At 43.0% G+C, this 13,769-nt stretch overlaps 1 protein-coding gene across 1 annotated transcript in view; it reads right to left on the bottom strand.

Moving 5' to 3' along the window:
- BABAM2 (BRISC and BRCA1 A complex member 2) overlaps positions 1 to 13,769 on the bottom strand; it is a 409,960-nt gene that overhangs the window by 135,327 nt on the left and 260,864 nt on the right. The window lies entirely within an intron of this gene.

Here is a 13,769-nt window from a genome sequence, read left to right as displayed (position 1 = left end):
ACCCAAAAGAGCTGAAAACTTATGTCCTCACAAAAACCTGCACACGGCTGTCTAGATCAGCTTTATTTGTAACTGCCTAAACTTGGAAGCAACCGAGATGTTTTTCAGTGGGTGAATGGATAAACAAACAGTGGTCCATCCAGACAATGGAATATTATTAACACTAAAAAGAAATGATCTATTATGCCATGAAAAGACATGAAGGAACATTTTTTAAAAAGATCTTATTTATTTATTTTTGAAAGAGAGAGTGCAAGAGCATGAGCGAGGGGCAAGGGCAGAGGGGGAGGGAGAAGCAGGTTCCCCACTGAGCAGAGAGCCCAATGGCCATGGGGCTCAATCCCAGGACCCCGGGATCATGACCTGAGCTGAAGGCAGACACTTAACCCACGTGACTGCCGAGGCACCTCATGAAGGAAACTTCGATGAGTATTACTAAGTGAACGAATATTATCAGTGGACAAAGAGAGACCTCGGTGCCATGTATTTAATGTCTTTGTCCTCAGATTATAAAATGAACACGTTACCCCCAAATTATAGAAAGAACCTTTAAAAAAAACAAAACCAAAAGAAAACTAACATCTTTTAAAGTAGTTAACCCATGAACTATCTTGGGTAAAATATTTAACAACTGGGACCATCAAAAAATTATTTATATGCAGCCTAAATCTATCTTGCTGTTCATGGGCTTCCTCTTCTATAACTCACCTCTGTTGATCACACGTCTTCCTATCTCCAGTAATTGTTATGTATTCTCCTCAGATAAATAGGTTAAAATATAGTAAGAGATAGAATTGAAAGTAAAGTAAAATCTTGAAATTTAGGACTTCTCTGGCTGGCTCAGGCCAGAACAATTTAATATATTAGGCTATATACTGGTTCTATCACACGCTTTGGCTAGCTAACCAAAACAGACTCCTAGAATAAAAGACTGTCTAAGTCTACAGTCTACAGTCTAAGAGTCTACAGTCTACAGTCTAAAAGACTGTCTAAGTCTACAGTCTACAGTCTAACACTGTAAGACAAAGCAGAAAAAGTCTTGGCACAAAGACAAGCGTGGGAACATACTAAGGATTGACAAATGATGGCCCGTGGGTCAAATCCAGCCCGCTGCCTATGTCTGTGACGTTCTACTGAACACAGCCATGTTCAGTCGTTTACACACTGTCTATGTCTGCTTTTGCACTACACTGGCAGAGTTGAACAGCTGGCCCACAAAACATAAAGTATTGACCATATGATCCTTTACAGCAGAAGTTTGCTGGCCCCTGACTTAGACATTCACCTTTGCCCGAGACGGTTCCTGTAGGAGCTCCAGGGCTGAGATCAGTCTTCTCTTCTCCATCTTGCACTTGCTGGCTACATGAGCTCAACCAGTGTCAAGACTTCAAATGGTACCTACCTACCAACAACTCTCAAAGGTAAGTATCTCCGGGCCAGACCTCTCCCTGGAGCTCCAGATTCACACATCCAACTGTCTAACTGGCATATTCACTCAGAGAGCTAATAGACATCTCAAGCTTAATGCATCTAAAACCTATCGCCTATCTTCCCTAGCCCTGCCCCACACCCCAACCTGCTTTACTCACAGTGTTTTTTTATTTCAATAAAGGACAGCTCCATTCTTCTGGTTGAACATAAAAACCAACCAACCAAATGAAAACTCCGGAATTAACCCGAGTTCTACTCTCACTCCACATCCAGTCCATCAGCAAACCCTCAACTGCCTCAATATATTCATGCACGTGCCATTCATTGCCACTTCTGCTATCATTCTGCTTAAAGCTCCCATCACTTTTCACCTGGATTTTGCAGGAGCCTCGTACTTGGTCTCCTGGCTTCCACCCTTGCCCCTCCCATCTATCCACAGGGTAGTAGTCAGAGTCATCTTGTTAAAATGACAGATCATATCATTCACCTTCCCCCCTGCCCCTCCACCTCCTTTCCCCGACCCCCAAGACATATTCTCCTCCAGCCATACTGGGACTCTTGCTGGTCCCTGATCACCTTTCGTAAACTCCTATCCCAGCCTCCAGGCTTTCTGACTCTCCTCTCCCCTAGATATATGCATGGCTCACTTTTGTACTTCCTTCTGCTCAAATGTCACTTTCTCAGGGAGGTTTTCCCTGACCACCCTGTCCAAAATAGCCACTTCGCCTTGTGCCGCCAGCCCCACCCACACACCGTGTCCCACTTCCCTGCTATCTCTCCATATTCTTATTTATTTTACGATCTGTCTCCCCCAGCTAGGGCGCAATCTCCATGTGGATGGGGATTTTTGTCCATTCTGGTCACTGCTGTATCTCAGTGCCTGGAGCAGTGCCTGGAACAAAGTAAGTGCTCAGTAAAAACTTGTTTAATGAGCGAATAAATGGGTCAACAGGCCTTGCCAAAGGTTTGGAATACAGGCCTGTGGAAAACCCCATTTCTGATTTTGTTGTGAAGATTAATGGGAAAATTAAAACTCCTTGGTGAAAGGTGCTTGGCAGACAAATTGGCTGGAAGACACCATTCTACTCTAAAGCAGGGGATCCTGTCCCTTCATAATTTATGTGTTTTTCCCTGAAAATACCTGGGCGTAAGGGAGTTTCTAGTTAATCTTCCTCTTCATCCTCCTAATTCTCTTAACCTTTATAAATCCTATTTCTCAATCTTGTCCTCATTTTTTGTTTCTCCTGGATTATATCCAAGACTTGCAAACCGAAAAGGTCATGTACCAACCTGTACCACAGAATGCTTCCAGCTGCCAGAAATTTTCATTGGCAATACAGAGCTGTCATTGATTTCTTGGCAGTACATCGTCAAGTGATGCACTTATAAATCAAACAGACATGACAGTATCATGTCAATCCAACAACTAGACCTGAGTTAGAAATCTAAAATCAGCAAGGAAAGACCGGGGATGCTGTGGTCCCAGCATGAAGTCATGCAGTCCCAGCAGCACACATTAAAGCCATGCTCAGCGCAATCCAAAAGTCTCGTTCCCTTCTGCACTCAAGAACCCGGGAGCCAGATCATGGGAGCCGTGTGGGGTCACGGGGGCTGCTTTTCAGGATTCAAGCACACCCTTCCACTGCTCTGAACCCTAGAACATCTCAGACAGCTAATTCTAAAAAAATCTCATCCCTTCCTGGGGCTGTTTGGATCTGGGGGATTTGGCATCCTACCTGGTCCTTACCCGAAGTCTTGTGAGGCCTAGAGGCTTGGGAATTGTACACACCAAAGGGGGTAAGAATAAACAGAGTCACATACTTATAAATCATTAGTTTCTGCTCAATGACGGCCTTGTAATATGTCAATGATAACCTGTACTAGGGCAGACCTCACAAGACGAACCCAGGCAGGAACCAAATGTCTTTGTCCCCGTCAAATTCATGTGTTACAGCTCTAATTCTCAATGTAATGGTATTTGCAGATGGGGTCTTTGGGAGGTAATTAGATGAGATGAAGTCATGAGGGCAAGGCCCAGGTCCAATGAGATTAGAGCCCTAAAACAGAGATCTGGAGAGTCTGCTTGCTCTCTCTGCCGTCTGAGGAAGACAGCAAGAAGGCAGCCATCTGCAAGCCAAGAAGAGTCTTACCAGAAACTGACCAAACTGAACTTGGACTTCCCAGCCTCCAGAACTGTGAGAAAATAATTTCTGATGTTTAAGTCACCCATTCTTGGGCATTTTCTTATGGCAACCCAAGCTAATACATGAGGTTCTACATTTTAAAAGTTCCTTTAAATTGTCAAGTCCCAGAAAACACACTTAGAATGCTCTGTTGATAATACTCAAAACTCGATTTCTTCTTCTACTCAGTAAGAAAGTACAGGAACACTTGTCCATCGCCACCACACACACGCGCACACACACACACACACACACACATACATGCACACGCACACACACACACACAGCCAGAGTACTCCAAGGGCAGCCACATCTCGCTGAGACAAGGTTCTCTTTGCAAGCAAGTATAAGCTGATAGAAAGAACAGACCCAGGATGTCCTGGGCGGGGGGGTGGGGGGGGAGGACATGTCAAAGCAGAGCGCCGCAGCCCCGGACTTCTGGCCCAGTCCTCTTCCAGTGTTCCTCCTTTCCAAAGGAGCCACTGAAGCAGAACAGGAAAGCAGACACAGGTGGTGCAGGTGCGCTGGGCCTAAATGTGGGTGGAGGCCACGAAACACCGCTGCATCCTCCCTGGTCTGTGACCATTCGGAGGAGAGCCTCCAAATTCTTATAAAGCCTGTTTTTGTCTTTTTGAAAAGAAAAGCTGACACAATGACTATCAAGCATTTAGAAGTCAGGAGAACAGACCCAGGCAGATTATCACAGAGGCTGTTCTCCAAAACCTGAAGCAAACATACGTGAGATGCCAGGGAAAAAAGAATGGTCAATTCCATTAAGGGTAGTATGCTGGATACTGTCAACACACAACTCGAAACAAAACAGGACAAACACGGAAGAGGTAGGTAATCTTTAACAGTGTTTCATGCCCTGGGTTTCGGTGACTTGTCCATTCCCCTACCCCCCTTTTTTTTTTAATAAAGATTTTTATTTATTTGACAGAGAGAGACACAGGGAGAGAGGGAACATAAGCAGGGGGAGTGGGAGAGGGAGAAGCAGGCTTCCTGCAGAGCAGGGAGCCTGATGCGGGGCTCGATCCCAGGACCTTAGAATCATGACCCAAGCCAAAGTCAGATGCCTAATGACCAAGCCACCCAGGAGCCCCTCCATTCCCTTTTTGATCACATCTCTGAACTAAACTCTGAAGAGCATATAACATGGTAAGGAAGTCCTTTGTTCTAAAATTATCCACACACACAAATATCAAGTAGCCACTGTTTCTAAGTCAGCTGAAGAGAAGAAAATAAAATTAACTCAAAAATCTGAAGAAGACGAGGTCCTAATCTATAGTTTTTTTCTGACATGCCTCTTAAAAACCAGTGAACAGTCTGGATGCTGCAAACAATGCCCCACAAGAGCCCGCTACAGTTACCAATGACATAATTTATTAATTAATATGGAATGGAGAAGCACCCCAAGCAAGGGGTAAATGAAATTCTTAACCACAGCAGTTCAATTAAAACTGAGCGTGGAGGGCACCTAGATGGCTCAGTAGGTTAAGCGACTGCCTTCGGCTCAGGTCATGATCCCAGAGTCCCAGGACTAAGTCCTGCATTGGGCTCCAGCTCCATGGGGAGTCTCCTTCTTCCTCTGACTTTCTCCCCTTTCATGTTTTCTCTCTTTCTCTCTCAAATAAAATAAATAAAATCTTAAAAAAAAAACTGAGCATAGAGCGCTAGACATGAAAAACAATTAGAATACAATGAGATTTCCTTCCTCTTCCCCTGTCTTCAGTGAGTATTGGCAAGAAAACACCAACTGCCAAAACACATATGCCTTTATTAAGGGAAGACCTATGGGACGGGAAAGCAGGAATGGACTGCCTCACCTCTCTGCAACCTGGCCAGAAGGCACCGTGACCATTCAGTGAGTGACCTGGTCTCTACAGTGACCTTGCAAATGCATCTGATGCTTGATCACCTCCAACCGTGGAGAACTAGCCATTTGTGAAGGCCAACAAGGGAGGCAGATAAGGTAATACAAAAGAAAAGCTTTGGAAACCAGCAAGTACATAGGAATCTCAGAGTCCCACCACCAACTCTGATCCTCTGACAGATGTGACAACTGTAACAGCAATCCTCGGCGGAAACACAAAGACATGCCTGTTCAGTGATAGTGGCAAAAGACCGAGAACAAAAACAAAAACTCGTATATTCATCAACAAGCATGTGGTTAAGTGAATTATGTTATAACCATCCAGTGGACCTACCTGGCTTGATATGAAACAATTCTATGATACATTTTTAAGCAAAAAAAAAAAAAAAAAAGGCTACAAAAACTGTATCTAGATTGATATCATACATGCGACAGGATACACTCAGGCACCCTTTCATATTTCTGAAGGACACACAGACTTGCCAACTGGCTACTTTTGGGGACAGGGACTACAGATCTAGGGGATCTGGGGTTGTACAAACGTACTTTGCATTATATATCTTTTTATATCTTTTATGTCACTTAAATGTCTTTTTAATTTGTATATCCTATAATGGATATCCTGTTTGATTTTCCTCTTAAAATATTTTAAAATTGTGAAGGAGAAATAAATTTCTTACCAAGATAAATTATTTTCCTTTATTGCTTCTACTCATGAACCTTTGTTTAATCATGTAGAACCATAAAGCACAGAATAATAATAATGATGAAAAAGCTCTCTAGGTCCCGTTTACATTTATGGAATTATGTTGAAGTCCATATGATTCTGCTGCATTTCACAAACATCTAAAAATAACTTCTATAAAAAAACTTCTACTATCAAGTAGAAACATAATTTGTAGCTATAGGGGGGAATATTTCTTATATTTTAATTGCTCTTTATTTTCAACATTAATAGTTAATTATTTTAATGGCAATTGGTGGGTGGTGTTAATATTCCTAGCTTTTTATACACAATAGTTGTGATACCCTGGGTATCAGAGAAGTCAAGATACTGACTCTTCTTAAAGTATTTAAATAACACTTTTCTGAATAGAAAGTAGTACATGTTCATTGTGGAAAACTGGAGAAATTGAGAAGAGCACAGAGGAAATTAAAACAATTCATTATCCCACCACCCCAGAGAATACCACTATTAATTCTGATGTATAGCCTTCCTTTTTTATTTCCAATGCATACAAGCATATATATATTTTTTGCACAACTGGAATCAAGCAAATTTGTTTTAAAAGTCTGCTTTAGTAAATTATCACCCCTATTTATCATGTTTTATAATTTTGGGGCTTATGATTATAAAATATATATTACTTATAAAATTTCAATTTTTTAATTTAATTTTTGTTTCAGTCTCTCTGACAAATGTTAACTAAAACCAAAAAAATAAAAATCACCACAAATTCACAAGCTGAAATTAAAAGAAATTTTAAGAATTAAACTTTCAAATCATGTTGTTTTTTGTTTTTGTTTTTAATTTGAAGCATTTATATTTCTAAAGTTATTAAAGCTTAACAGTGCATGGAGACTTCTGGATGCCTTGCATTAGAAATCTATTTCCATGCCATTAGTTATTTTTTTAAATGGTTGACAGGATTCTGCTATACTGACATGTCATTAACACAACTCATCTAACCCCTTGTTATTGGACATTTAGACTGTTTCTTTGAAGAGATCAAAAAGATAGGTGAATAAATGCTTTATGCCAAAAAGGCCCCACCCAGGTCAGAACTGTATTAATTCTGGAGGTATGAATTTTTTCAAAGTTTTTTTAACATATATTGTCAAGTTATCTTCCAGAATGGGTAACAAGCAACAATGTCATTGATATTGGGCACACTTAAACTAAAAATGTCTTTAAAAATAGAAGTGATTGGGGCGCCTGGGTGGCTCAGTGGGTTAAAGCCTCTGCCTTCGGCTCAGGTCATGATCTCAGGGTCCTGGGATCGAGCCCCACATCAGGCTCTCTGCTCAGCGAGGAGCCTGCTTCCTCCTCTGTCTCTGCCGGCCTCTCTGCCTACTTGTGATCTCTGTCAAATAAATAAATAAAATCAGAAAGGATGAATACCCAACTTTTGTAGCAACATGGATGGGACTGGAAGAAATTATGCTGAGCGAAATAAGTCAAGCAGAGAGAGTCAAGTATCATATGGTCTCACTTATTTGTGGAGCATAACAAATAACATGGAGGACATGGGGAGATGGAGAGGAGAGGGAGTTGAGGGAAACTGGAAGGGGAGATGAACCATGAGAGACTATGGACTCTGAAAAACAACCAGAGGGTTTTGAAGTGGCGGGGGGCGGGGGAGGTTGAGGAACCAGGTGGTGGGTAATAGGGAGGGCACGTACTGCATGGAGCACTGGGTGTGATGCCAAAACAATGAACACTGTTATGCTGTAAATAAACAAATAAACGAACAAACACATTAAAAAAATTAATAAATAAAATCTTTAAAAAAAAATAGAAGTGATTTTCCCCCTCAACCAAAGACACCTACAATGATAATTAAAGTAATAATAGGTTTCAGGATTACTTTGTTACCGCAGCTTGAAAGAAAATTTCATTCAATATGAGGCTCCAAAGAGCCCTTAAAAAATGACCCACAATCCTTACCGGGTTTTTTAAAAAAGGAAGTTTTAAATAAACCCATAAGAAAATACAGTTAGGCAGGTCTTCAGTATGAGTAGTAAAATAATGAGAAGCCCACATACTGGAGTTAAGCTAAATCTTTCACCAGTTTGCTCAGAATCTATACCACAGTGTCGCTATAAGGTTGGTTGAACTACTGATTTGGGGAGCAGAACTGAGACTAACTCTCCTGGACGACAGAGGAAGTTACCAGATCTCTGCCAAGATAAGACATGAAGAAAAAAAATGTGCGGATACTAATACCTTCCTGTCTCCATTTCGGGTCTGACTTGAAGCCATTCAACTTTTTTAAGGAGGTCCTTCAAATCCATTCAAGATATTAGTTTGAGAGATTAGAAACTTGCTCAGAATTACGCTTCCTGTCCTCTAAGAATCATAAATATGCTGACAACTGTCAACAATGCACTGAACAAAAAGGTGATAAGGACCTTGGGCCATAAACCCTTTCATTTTTGCATGTCCCCAAACCTTGCAAAACCTCCAAAGGGAGGAGAATTAGAAATAAATGAAAGGAAAAAATTCATAGCCACTAGGAGTTATCATTTCCTGGTCAAAGACCAGCAAACTCCCAAGATACCACACCAAGCCACGTGCAGACTTCCAGAAGCAGCAGGCCACGGCTTACAAAGTACTGAATGTACTCTGATTACCCTTACACAGGCCTGCAAGTGATGGCCTTCCAAGGAAACCAAATTCTGGTGAAATTATTTAATTTGGTACAGAGGACACAACTTTTATACCAGCCAAAAATAGAAAGAATATATTTTATCCATCCTACGTGGGCAATTCCAGCCCTTCGTACTAAAATGGTTTAACTCCATGCTGGACCTTCTCGAAAGCTATCTCTCAAGTCCAGATCACAGAAGCACACCTTTTAAGTGGGCTTAGCTATCTCCCAAGTCCAGCTCACTGGGTTCCTTGAGTTCTTCTGTAACAATAAGTCCTCGGATGGGGTCCAAGAAAGTCTTCCCCACGTATTAATGAAAACTCTCATTTATTCAGATACATAGAAGCATTTGACTCTGACATTCACGAGCTGTGTGGTCTTGGGAAAATGAGTAACTTCTCTAAGCTTCTGTTTCACCATTGGCAACGAGGAGGATATTAATGGCACCCACTTCATGGGGGAGAAACATGACATTGCAGGAAAAACAGCATCTGAACAATGTTATCTTTTTTATTTTTATGGGTGCTACAGTTTAACTACTGTGGAATATATAGAGAGTAACTGAATCTCAGCCAACAGAGCATTGTCTACCAAAGGGACTTAGCAAACTGGTTAACAAATAGATAAAAATAGCTGAATAATATGCATTGCTTATAAATAAATGCATTTCTGAGATCCTTAAGGATATGCTACTTAAACATGTTTTCCTCTGTTAAGCTACTTAAATATTCTCGTTGAAATTATTTCACTCATCATTGGCTTAACCAATAGAACTTCATTTTCTCACAGTTCTAGAGGACAGAAGTTTGAGATCAAGGTGCCCGCAGGACTGGCATTTTCCTGAAGCCTCTCTTCTTGGCTGGTAGATGGCCTCTTCTCCCTCTGCCTCCACTTGGTCTTCCCTCTGGTGTGTCTATGTCCTCACGTCCTTTTTTTTATAAGGACAATAGTGATATTTGATTGGCCTATCCTAATGATTCATTTTAACTGAATTAACTTCTTTAAAAACCCGATTTCCTAATACAATCACATTCTGATATTAGGGGTGAGGTCTTCAACATATGAATTCCGCAGGAGCACAATTCAGCTGGTGACATTGTGTGTGTATTTTCCCTGCTTAAAAGCCCTTCACTGTCCCCCACCTCAACCTTCCGTAAGACCAACTCTAGATTTCTGAATGCGGCATGACACGTGACTTTCACCACTTGGCTGCCCATCTTATTTCTCCGGCTCTGTCTCCTCTGTCTCTCTGCACTCTAGACACCAAGCCCACTGAACCAACTCTCATTTTCTGAACACGCTTTCATACCTCCTTGTCTCTGAACCTGCTGTTCTCTCTGCCTGGAGTACTCTCACATGTCAGGTATTCTGAGAAGTTATTTTTGATGCCTGAGGCGGGGCCAATTACATTCTTCCCACTCTTCAAAGAACCTTGAGCACCCTACTTTTATAGCATGTATCTCCCTGAATTGCAATTAATTCTTTACATGTCTCCCCCCCCCAACACTGGTTATTCCCTGGAGGCAAGGACCGTGCACGTTCTGCTCATTGCTGATTCCTCTGCACCCAGCACAGAACTGGCACACAGTAGGAACTAAAAAAATAAACAACAAAAAAAACCCCACATATATATTTCTTGAATAAAAGAAATGATTAAGTAAATGGAAATACAAACAAACCAATGCATGAGAAAAGAACTCCATTTCTTTTTTTAAAACATAGTACAGAGCCATGGTATTCAGAAACCTAGTATGTGCTTAATAAAGGACGGAATAAAATACTGACCGAGCCACAGGAGAAAACCTGCAACAGGGAAGGGATCTGGAGTTACTTATGCTCAGGAAAGTTATGGAAGCTGATCATCTTTGGGGTAGAAAGGAAATGGATTCTAAAAAGCCTAAACACTGCAGGGAAGAAGCGCCAAGATACACGTGACAAGGCAGCCTGAGCTCTGCTCCGATCCAAGAACAAAGGGTTCCTGGTTTAAGCTATGGAATGGCCTGTTCCAGAAAGCAGCTGGGCAGAATTTCCTCACACGAATAGTCCTTAATGTATGGGGAAAAAAGAAAAGAGCAAAGCAAAACAAGCACAGGCAGCAAAAGGGAATAATTAGTGTAAACAGTTCTTTTTTTTTTTTTTTAATGCATTGGACAAACCCCAAGAAGAAAAATGTTGTGGGATAAACATCTGTTCGTTCGGAACATGACAGAGCCCCTGACAGGCTCCGTGTAGCCTGTGCGTGTCCTCATGTGCCCGAGGTTTCTATCTGTGCTCCCAGAGCGCAGGCGGCCCACAGGGCGGCCCAGAGAGAGGCCTGCTCCGGGCCAGACATGCTGTGCGAACTCCAGTCGGGGTTGTGAGAGGTAACTCTCCGTGCACTGTGTCTGACACAAGGAGAGCCACATATATGAGAAGAGTTAATACCAACCGTCCATCCGGGCAGAACCGCCCTGTTCTATTTGCCACGTTTCCACCAACACTATAACTTTACTGCTCGCGTGAAGCCGCCAGGCTTATCACATGGAGAGGGATTTGCATTTGTTTTCCAACCCTATGATCCCTGGTATCAAGATATGTGGTCCGGTAAGTTGAAAGCGTCTGTTTCCTTGTGCCAGATGCGCCCCTGCGATCAGCCACTGAGTCTAGGCCTTCCTATTGAGAGGAGATCTCCAGGGAAAATTCTGCTCCAGCCCTGGGCCTCCCTGACTGGGGAGACGTGAGCAGCTGTGGGCCTAGAGGTGAAACTAGGTGCAATGACTAGCAATTTTCAGTGGGCAGGTTCCCTGAGGGAAACACCTCCAAGGGACATTCTCCTTTTTCATTCTCCTTCTCATGGCTCCAGATTACCTCCCTTTAGAGCCTTGGGCCATGGGTCCACTTGAGGGCCCTCTGGCCAGTTCCAGCAGCCCAACCCGTGCAACCCAAGTTCCACTCTGCACAGAGTATGCTGCGTCGGGTGGAGACAGTCTCTGCCTCTCCCGCAGTCATCTTTCTGGCTGCAGGCAAAACTCTTGCTCTGCTCTCCGACTCACCGCCCTTTGCCCTTTCCAAGGCCCAGCAGTGTCAGTGTTTCACTCTTCTCACAACATTAATGTCTAAATATGGCACCTGACTGACTACCAGGCAGGGGTGACGGCCTTACGTGCCTTTCCTCGACCTCTCTGCTCGCTCCGTGTGATCTACACAAGGACTGTAAGTCGATGTAAGGGGTGCCTTGATCATCTAAGTCATGGGTGATCATTTTCCAGAGCTACATTTTCTGTGACCTGACCCAAGTCCAGAAAAATGCTCTTTCTCTCCCAGGGGCATACAGCTCTTCACATCTCTAAAGCCCCCCAGAGAGCTAGCCATTGACTTACCCTGTGTAACACAAGAGGCCACATTTAACAAAACTGTTTCAGAGTAGCCAGTTGGGGCCATCAAGGAAACTAATTATAAATCTTATCCCGGTCCACCTACTGAGTTGGCTGGAACAAGGACCGGCGCTCAGAGCTTCACATTCAGATGAAGGTCATTGAGAAAGCAGAGCAGCTACAGGCTGAGAAGACTCGCGCGTAAGAGCAAGGATTTCACCACAGGAAAATGCCAGAAGCTGGTCAAAAACATAATTCTGACATCCTTTCTTTGGGGCATCCCACTCTATCTGTCCACATACTCACAATAACAAAAATCCACATAAGTAAAGCTATTTGGTACCATCTTGACTCTCCACAGAATTGTGACTGAAAAGGCAATTTATTCTCATGGATTGAATGGTTGCCCCACAGTTTAATTTTATCTGAAGGAAAAAAAGAGCTGACATCTAGCAGCTAAATAAGTCTTTGTCACTGGAGGTCTGTGACACAAATCTCAATGATATTTGATGGGAACGTGTATAGCTTTTCTTCATTTGTGGCTATAATTGCTGCTGGAGAAGCCCCAACATGTAAAGGTTGATGCTTCTGAAAGTGCTGAAAGATGCTGGAACTAAACCATGCAATGACAGCTATCAAAATGTCACCGATGCAGTGTCATATTCAGTCAAGATGCTTCACGATCACATGTTTGACTAACACTGTTCTAGTCGTGGAAGGGAGAGGATTACCTGGCTGCGTGGTGGGGAAAGCGAGATGAGGAACGTGCGTCATGGCCCCCCAGGAACAGCCTGGCCCCGGCACAGCTCCCAGTCCCTGCGCAGGACAGAGTCTGCCACCAGCCATACTCGGTGCAACACTAGCTGTAACTCCCGGGGTCCTCACAACTGTCCTCGGGGGACAAAAGTGACACACGGAGAGCTTAAGGAACCTGTCTGGTATTCCCCAGCTCATAAGAATTGCAGGTGGGAATTAAACCCAGTTCCGGCAGCCTCTGGAGTCCACCCTTTAACCACGATGCAAGTCGCAGGTTCTCACAGGGTGTCCTTCTGCAGAAAGTGGAGGACATGTCCAGTGCCCTTGATCTTTACAGCCCTGGCGTGAGTCATGCACTCAGAGCCCAAGGATGGTACTTTCTTCATCTGGGCCTGAACACCTACTAGAGGGAGCAAATCTCTAAATAATTTCTATTTGAACAAGTGCAACTCCTAGTCACTTGACCATTAAGTTCAAAAGGCTTCATTTGGGCTGGTGCTCGCTTTAGGAATTAGTAACTGGTCTGAAGAGATGGCTGCAGTGGCTAAAATTTAACCTTATGCTAATTAAGGGCACATCCTAGTGAACTGCGCCTGAAATTGAAAGCAAAGATAAGGATGTCCAAATGTTTGGTCCTGGTTCTAGCAGAGTCTATCTCTGGCTTGAAATCAAGTAATTACAGATCTCCTCCCTCAGTTTACCCCAATTGCAAAATGGAAATAGGACCTCACTCAACAGATGACCGGTTAAATCAGCTGCAGCTGAGCCAGCCTGACGCTGAGTAACTGCTGTGCAGGATTGT

Source organism: Meles meles, chromosome 15 (assembly GCF_922984935.1).
Source record: "Meles meles chromosome 15, mMelMel3.1 paternal haplotype, whole genome shotgun sequence".
NCBI lineage: Eukaryota > Metazoa > Chordata > Mammalia > Carnivora > Mustelidae > Meles > Meles meles.
This window is presented reverse-complemented; position numbering and strand designations above follow the sequence as displayed.